Raw genomic sequence first — 8,277 nt, 5'->3', positions numbered from 1 at the left:
CCGGTAGCATACAAATTGCACAACTTGCATTGAATCTGACGGATACTATCATAATATATATATATATATATATATATATATATATATATATATATATATATAAAATTTATTTCCATCTATATTTGATGAGATGTTGATGTTAATGAGGAAGAGAGAGAGAGAGAGAGAGAGAGAGAGAGAGAAAAGAAGAAGAAAAAGAAGATTCTAGTAAATTACAATAAGTGGTTAGATGATAGTAGTAATCATAAGTGCCCGTGTTATTTTCAGATTCTGATTTTAGTATTCGGCTTGGGGTGAAAGTGGTTCGGATAAATATTCATGCACATCCATTTTCATATACAAATCTATCATGATATCAATATAAATTTGAGTATTTGACTAATATCCATATTTATACCTATAACCGTAAAAAAGTATAATATAGATATGGATAGACAACTATTTGTTTCGTATCCAAATATTCAATTCTATTTGTAATTCTATTTAATTTTATATAGTAATTATAAATTTTTAGGAGAAATAAATGTCCATATTAATATATTATTGTTAATTTGATTTACTTTTCACTTATATAGATATAAATTTAATTTTCATACTTATATCTGTATTTGTATCTATATTTTTAATATCTGATTTATATCCATATCTATTTTTAAAATAAATATCGATATAAATTTTTGCATCCGACCAACATCTGTATCTTTATCTATATGCATCGAACAAAACTAATATGAATATGAATATACTGATATTCGATCTTTATCTAATTTATATTTCAAATATGGCTGCTTCTCAGCATGCATGTTCCTTTATCTCTAAAAATAACCATACATGTCACCTACCAATATAACTAGTATGATTTTTTTTCTCAATAAACGAGACACGTTCGCACCGTGATAGTTGTTAAAAGCATCTCATTGTCAATTTAAGTGTATAATGATGCACCACGATCCTCATTGTATCTAAAATTTCACTAACATTGCACTAGCATAAAACATATAGCCAATATCTGAGACGTGACGTGGAGAGAGAGAGAGAGAGATGGAGAGAGAAAGATGGGGGGAGAGAGAATAAGGAGACACAAGAAGACAAGGACAAATCCAAAGAGGTGGATTAGTATGACCTAACATCCTTTGAAGAAGACCGGGACCGACCACGGTGTTTTTTTTTTTTTTTTGCTAAAACCGACCACGGTGTTCGAAAGCTCAGTAGTCTACTAATTGGGTTGTTGGTCGGCACTTCAACACAGAGCAAGTCAATGCCTTATAATTTGGCAACTTTATGAGCTGTAGAAATTCTTGTCAATGACATTTTTTGTAAGAAGAAGGCTACATATATTTTCTGACGTATACCTCCTTGAAACAGAATTTCATGGTAACATGTGGAGTTTAGTGAATTTACTAATAACAGTTTAAATTATGTCTAAGTTATTGTTTAATTTTCATGGAAATTCCAATGGTTGAGTGATTCTATTTTGATTATTCCTGGATATTGAGGCCTTAAGCTAAATTTATAAATTATTTGCAGATGAATTACAATGTTATATTGACCATTTACAATTCTTTTCCCTCAAAAAAAATTATTGTTTCTATGGTTTCATTCTATTGTCACTGTCCTTCCTAATGTTACAGCTCAAGCGTCAAATTTTAAAATTCAAGATAATTCACTTGACATTTTCGCCTTAAATCAATATAACTAATAAAATCATTTCTTTTTGAGACTCAAAAGGTTAAACTCTATACTTTTCTCTCCATTTGGATTTATTCTTAGCTGCCAAACCTCTGCATCAATACCACATTCACCTTGGAGCAAGAAAGTTAGCAGGTAGTTGTTGTCGCAATTAAGTAATCGGTGTAATATGGTGTATAAGGATTCATCCAGTGCACAACCTGTGCTGCATTCTCCACGCATTTGAGGCTCCTTAAGGGCATCTTAGCTTAGTCTCCTCGATTAGACGCATAGGGCTGGCCCAAAAGAGCAGCAGCATTCAATCCCCAAGATCATCTCCTCCCAGCTAGGTTTTGCAACCTTGACCTCTAATTCGTGCCAAGTAGAGATTTTCTGTAGACGTAGTTTAGCTTCTACCATCTCAAAGATGTGTCTGGTCCCGTCACGCACTAGGTTGTTGCGGCACATCAAATAACTACCATATTAGATTTGAAGTTAATTATCTAGAGAGAGAGAGAGAGAGAGAGAGAGAAAAGGAGATGTCCCTAGTATTTGCACCAAACAAAAATTTATTTATTTTATTATATATTTTTGTACGAATCCACCAATGTATTATCTATAATTATTTTAAAATTTATGTAGGTAGATAAATAATAGCATCTAGAGTATTTTGAGATTTATGTCGTGGATGATTGGTGCAAAGATAGACAGTCCTTTCATTCAAAAGTTACACCTAGAGATGGACATTGGGTCGGGCCGTGAGGTGGGCATTGGGCCGGGCCGCCCATGGCCGGGCACGGTCCGGCACGAAGCGGGCCGTGCCAGCACGGCCCGCTTGCTACAGTAACGAGTCGTGCTAGGCACGGCTCATAAAAGGGGGCCAGACTGGGTTAAGAATTTCTGGCCCGTGGGCCGAGCCTGGCACGGCCCATAAGGGCTTGGGCTGGCACGATTCATGGGCCAAGCACGGCACGGCCCGCGGGCAAGCCCTTCTCCTTTAAACCCTCATGGCTAAATCCTAACCCATGCCAGTCCCATTCTATAAAACTTTGAACCCCGTAGCTCTAATCCCGAATAGGGTCCTGGTCCGCTTGAGCCGAACCCCAGCCCATTTGTCCACATGCCAAAGACCGGAACCCGAACCGAACCGCGCGTAGCCCTCACCGTGAACCAGACCAATCTGAAGAAAATGTCCCGCCCCATGAGCTTCTACACCAAACTCGCCGCTTGCTTCAAGAAACCCGGGCCATCCGCCACGGCCACTGCCGCCGGCAAACCGCCGCCGAAGTGGCCCTCCGAACCCAGCCTGACGTATTCTTCGTCGTCCTCTCCCTTCTCGTCCTCCTCTCCGTCGAGGGATGGTGCCACCGGCAAGAACCTCTGCACCCGCCTCTGCATCATCGGCAGCGGTCCCGCCGCCCACACCGCGGCCATCTACGCCGGTAGGGCGAAGCTACGGCCCGTCCTCTTCGAGGGTTGGCTGGCCAACGGCATCGCCGCCGGCGGCCAGCTCACCACCACTACCGACGTCGAGAACTTCTCGGGCTTCCCTTCCGGCATCCACGGCCCGGACTTCATGGACTGCTGCCGCGCCTAGTCGCTTCACTTCGGCACCGAAATCCTCACCGAGACCGCCACCGCCGTCGACTTCTCCGTCCGCCCCTTCCGCGTTGTCTCCTCCTTCACCACCATCCTCGCCGATGTCGTCATCATCTCGTGCCGGGCCCGGCATGGCTCGCCACTCCATGGGCTTAGGGTCGTGCCGGACTTAGCTTTTAGGTTAAGCGGGCCGTGCCAGATACGACCCGTTTAGTAACAGGCCGGGCCAGGCACGGCCCGCTTGGTCGGGCCCGGCACGGCCCGATGCCCATCTCTAGTTACACCCCAAATCCGACGCTCCGAATTCACTGGAACGCATGCACATAACGAACCGTTGGATCCAAAACCAATGGACTAGATGAATGTATTTCTGACCATTTAAATCGAGAAAGCGACAAAACATGACCAGGATTGTCAAAGGAGCCATCCATACCATGAGAATATTTGAAGCAACTTTTGACATTGAAAACAAGACAAGGTGGTGGAGAGAGAAAAGGTCGAAGGAATTTGGAATATTTTGCTACGTGGGCACCGCGTCAAACCAAATGGGAAAGGAGAGAGAGAAGGGGTCGCTTTCGGGCTTTGACTTTATAAAAATAATGGGGCCCAGGCATAGCACGCGCGCACCTCGAATCCGGTCATAAGCATGACATCAGCGAGTGTCCGGTCCCTCGCTTCACCCGGCGCCGCCTCGGTCTGGGTCCTTCGATTTTGCGATTCACAGCCTTAGGATTTTGTTTGGCCGAAAAAAATATTTTAAAATAATTAATTTTCAAAAATATGATATAAAAAATAATTTAAATATATTTAGTTGATTATATAAAAATATTATATATTTGGTTGAGTATATACTTTCTAAAAAAATATAAAAAATATTTATTTTGCTTTTAATAAAGAAAAAAGGTTATTCATAAATTTTGATAAATTTAGAATAGTTTTGAAAAAAAAAAATCTAATTTTCAATCGGTGGAAAAGTAAATTTTCTTACGTCTCTCATGAATTTTTTTTCATAAAATATTGAAATCTTATTTTGATAGAAATGCTATATTTTTTTTTTTTTTAAAAACTCTAACTAAACAAGTAATTTTTCTTTACTTTTCTTTCTCCTTTTTCCGCTTTTCCGCGAACCAGACGAGTCCTCAGGTTACATAAAGGTTAGAGAGGGAGGAGAATGACAGAAGAAGAAGAATTTATCATATAAAAGAGTATTATAATGGGAGGAGGTTCTGCGTCGTTCCCAAAGTATAGTGCATCATTGTATTGCATATGGAATAAGATAATACTAGTCTATCAGGTAGTCCTCCTAAGTATACCCATCATGTGGGTATGGATTAGATAATCTCGATCATAGCTTGTATTCTTGATCTTTAATCTTTTATTGTTTGTTTGTTTATTAGAATAGGCTTTGCCGTTGCCCAAGAATGCATATTCATGTGTTAAAATTCATGTATACTGCTTTAAAATGGCATGTGGAGCTGTCCGAATGTAATTAGATCAGCATGCTTCTCAACCCGGTTTATGTGGCCTTCTTGGATTTGAAGAAGTTTTTCATTTTCTTTGCTAGAGAGCTTGTATTTTCTTGGTTAGAGAACTTGTGTTTCTTCCTCAACTAGATAGATTAAAATCTTTTTTGCTCAACATAAAACAAATTACTAGGTGTGTGACCAAGATCTTTATTCTGGTTAGCCATGATCTTTGTTAGGTAGATCTTGCCTACTTTTAGTTCAATTCAATCACAAGTGATACTTTTAAGATCTCCACTTGGCTACTAACTATGTTAATCTATTTTTGGCAAGCTTGCTTTTAGTTGCATGAGGTTTTATTGGCTTTGACCTAACAAAATTCAAGTAAATGTGAAAAATATTCCAGGTTTCCTTGCTTAATGACATCAACGTGTCTCTAGCTACATGCAGAGGAATCAAGCATTTATTTTCAACCTTGTAAAATTTTCACCACCTCAAAGAATGTGGGTGGAGTTTCCCTCTTTCCTTCTCTCGAAGGGAAAGGTAAACATAGGCCATGCTCTATCATAGCACAATATAAAAAAGTGAAGCATCTAAATTCCATAAATTGTTTACATTTACAATTTAAGTTACATGTTATGGAGATGAAAATGATAATTAGTGGTAGCCCAGATTTTTTTTTTTTTTTGAGAAAAAGTGGCATTACATATTCGACTCGTCAATTTAGTTTTTTTTTTTCTTTTTTTTTTTTGGGAGGGGGGGGGGGGGGGGGAGGATATGCTTATATTATCAAGCATTACATGTATGTTTTTGTTTTCTACCACTGCATATATTAGCATTTTTGATATGCTTGTAATGCTGGATAAGATCCCAAACAAGAAGAACCATCTAATTGATGGGAATTTTGTGCAGGAACAAATCTAGTTAGTTATCAACATAGTCCAATAATTGAATGATGTAGTTCATAATACAGAACCCCATAGGGTTAGGGTTATAATGTGGCCCTGGTTAATCGAGCTGATATGATTGCATCACTTCTTGTTAGGTACAATTCCTTTTTGGGAGCCCAGTGAAGAAGCTGTTGAACCACAGTTCAGAAATCAGATACTTAAAAAGACCTGAGATCTTGAGGGACAATATCCACTAGAATAACGTAGGTGGAATTTGGTTGTAATATTTATATGCTCTTATGGAGGACCTAGGTAAACTAAACATAGAAAAAGAATATTGATAGTGGTTGCAGAATCTGGGAAGCAATGGAGCCGAAAGCTTTTTTAATCTAATGAGATAGCTGCTAAGTGAAAAGTTTATAGGGATTATCATATTGACAGAGATGGATAAACATGTTCTTAGTAGCCCTTTAATCCTAAGTTTATGAATGATTGTAGGCCCCTGTTTAAGTAAACGAACCCAACTTGCCTGTGAATGATTGAAAGCCTAACTTATTCGTTACCAATGGAAATCAAAGTGCTTCCCCTTGTTCGATGCAGCCAAACCCCCCAGCCTATAACTTGGGTTAAAGGCTTGAAGGTGCATTAATGAGCCCCACCTTATTGTTCGTAGATTTTGCTTTCTCGTCTGTGCAATCTTTGCTACCATTCACATGCGATCTAGGGACACAAATTCTATGCCCTATTATTCATGTTATTTGGATAGATCATCATAGCTAGTTAGAGGGAATAGGAGATTCTTTTGAGATTCATGGAAATGGCCTTGAGGTCTTGTACTTCAAGATGTATGAAGGTGAACATCTAAAGGCTGCTCACATGCATCTAAATGCATCATGTGCGACATCCATGGCTACAAAAAACTCCTTTTTGTTGGCTAGTTAAGAAGATTGGTTTCCATGTTAGTCCTATCTAAACAGAGAGTTTTCATGAACCTTATTGCAAAATTTTACAAGGCATTTTGTAAAACTGGATCTCGCCCTGGTGGTCTCATCCTTCTACTTAACAACTAGAACCTCGAGATATGAGTCTTGGTAATGCTTCTCCAAGTACTTGGATCTAGATAACTGCTAAGTTTCCATCCTTTTCCCACTCTCCGAAGAAAAGGAAAAAAAAAAGTCCACTAAATAGTTAGACAGTTCTCATACACGATTATCTTTAATTCCAAGTATGCAAAAATATAAAATCGATGGATGAATTGAAGTTTCAAATTTGGATAAGATCTGTTCATTCTAATAAGATTGTGACAAATATTTTGCTCAAGAAAGATCGTGACAAGTTTATATTTGATCGATAATAACTATGATATTAAGCTTGTCCAGTGGCTTAGCAATCAAAGGTCCAGATTTGATTGTTGGGCAGTGCATTACTAGAACTCAGAATCTAAGTAATTATACTGTATATAGCTCTCAATCTATATATATATATATATATATATATATATATATATATATATATATATATATATATATATATATATATATATATATATATATATATATATATATATATTTCTCAAAAAAAGAAAACCCAACAATATTAATTATTTTATGTTCAAAAAATAAAAAGTGATATAGATTTCTTTGACATTATTAAGATCATCTCATAAGCAATATCAACTACATATTTCTAGTGCATTTGAATACCTACCAATTTCAAATTGGATTTTTTTACATGAATACCATTCTAAAAATTCAAATTTGAGTGAATACTCTTTTCAAATTTATATTTATTTCTGTATCTTCATAAAACACTGTTTTTGTACAAATTCTCCTAATATAACGGTTCTTCTAACACCATTAATTAATAAAAAACTATATTTATTTTAATTAAAAATAAAATAGAATTGTGAAATTACATTTTTTTTCATCGTGATTGTCTTATAAATGTTTCTTTTTGTACATCTACTCATTAAAAGTATTTTAGTTATTTTAATTTAAAACCGTTAATTTTTTAACGGTATTAGATGGCGTGTGTACAACTGTAAAAATAAGAATAAAAAAAAGATAGAAAAACAAAGCAAGTGTTTTACGAGGGTATACATGCAAATATCAATTTTAGAAGGGTATTCATGCAACATTCGATATTTATGATGGTATTCATGCAGAAAAAACCCTTTCAAATTTCATCGGATTACCGATCTCCCACACCATTTTTAATTCAGATTTTCTACCTTAGATGTGGTTTGTATCTGGATCCGAATGATGCAGACCAACTGATCAATAGGTTTCCAACTGCTTGAATTTATTGAAAAAAAAGGCATCAAGCCTATGATAGTCAATTTAGGAGCACAAGTTGACCAACGGTCCACCAAAAGACACATCATGAGAATGTTAGGAGAAATAGAGCATCTCAATGTTGCTTTCTACCGTGCGTCCCATCCTAATACGAAGGGACAAATAGAGTGAACGGCCCAGATCTATCCATCCATCATGTACCGCTAGACTGATGCTGGATACTACGGGCTCCCATCCGTCTACCGACACGAGAAAACCCAGTGGCAACTCCGTAATTTTAAGAAAAAGGAGGCCTGGATGTGGAAGCTATGAGCAGAGGCGGAAGGAATTTTGGTCGTTTTGATTATTGAAGATAACATATTG

This window comes from Phoenix dactylifera, unplaced genomic scaffold, assembly GCF_009389715.1.
Source record: "Phoenix dactylifera cultivar Barhee BC4 unplaced genomic scaffold, palm_55x_up_171113_PBpolish2nd_filt_p 001522F, whole genome shotgun sequence".
Taxonomy (NCBI): domain Eukaryota; kingdom Viridiplantae; phylum Streptophyta; class Magnoliopsida; order Arecales; family Arecaceae; genus Phoenix; species Phoenix dactylifera.
Note: the sequence above shows the minus strand (reverse complement) of the source record.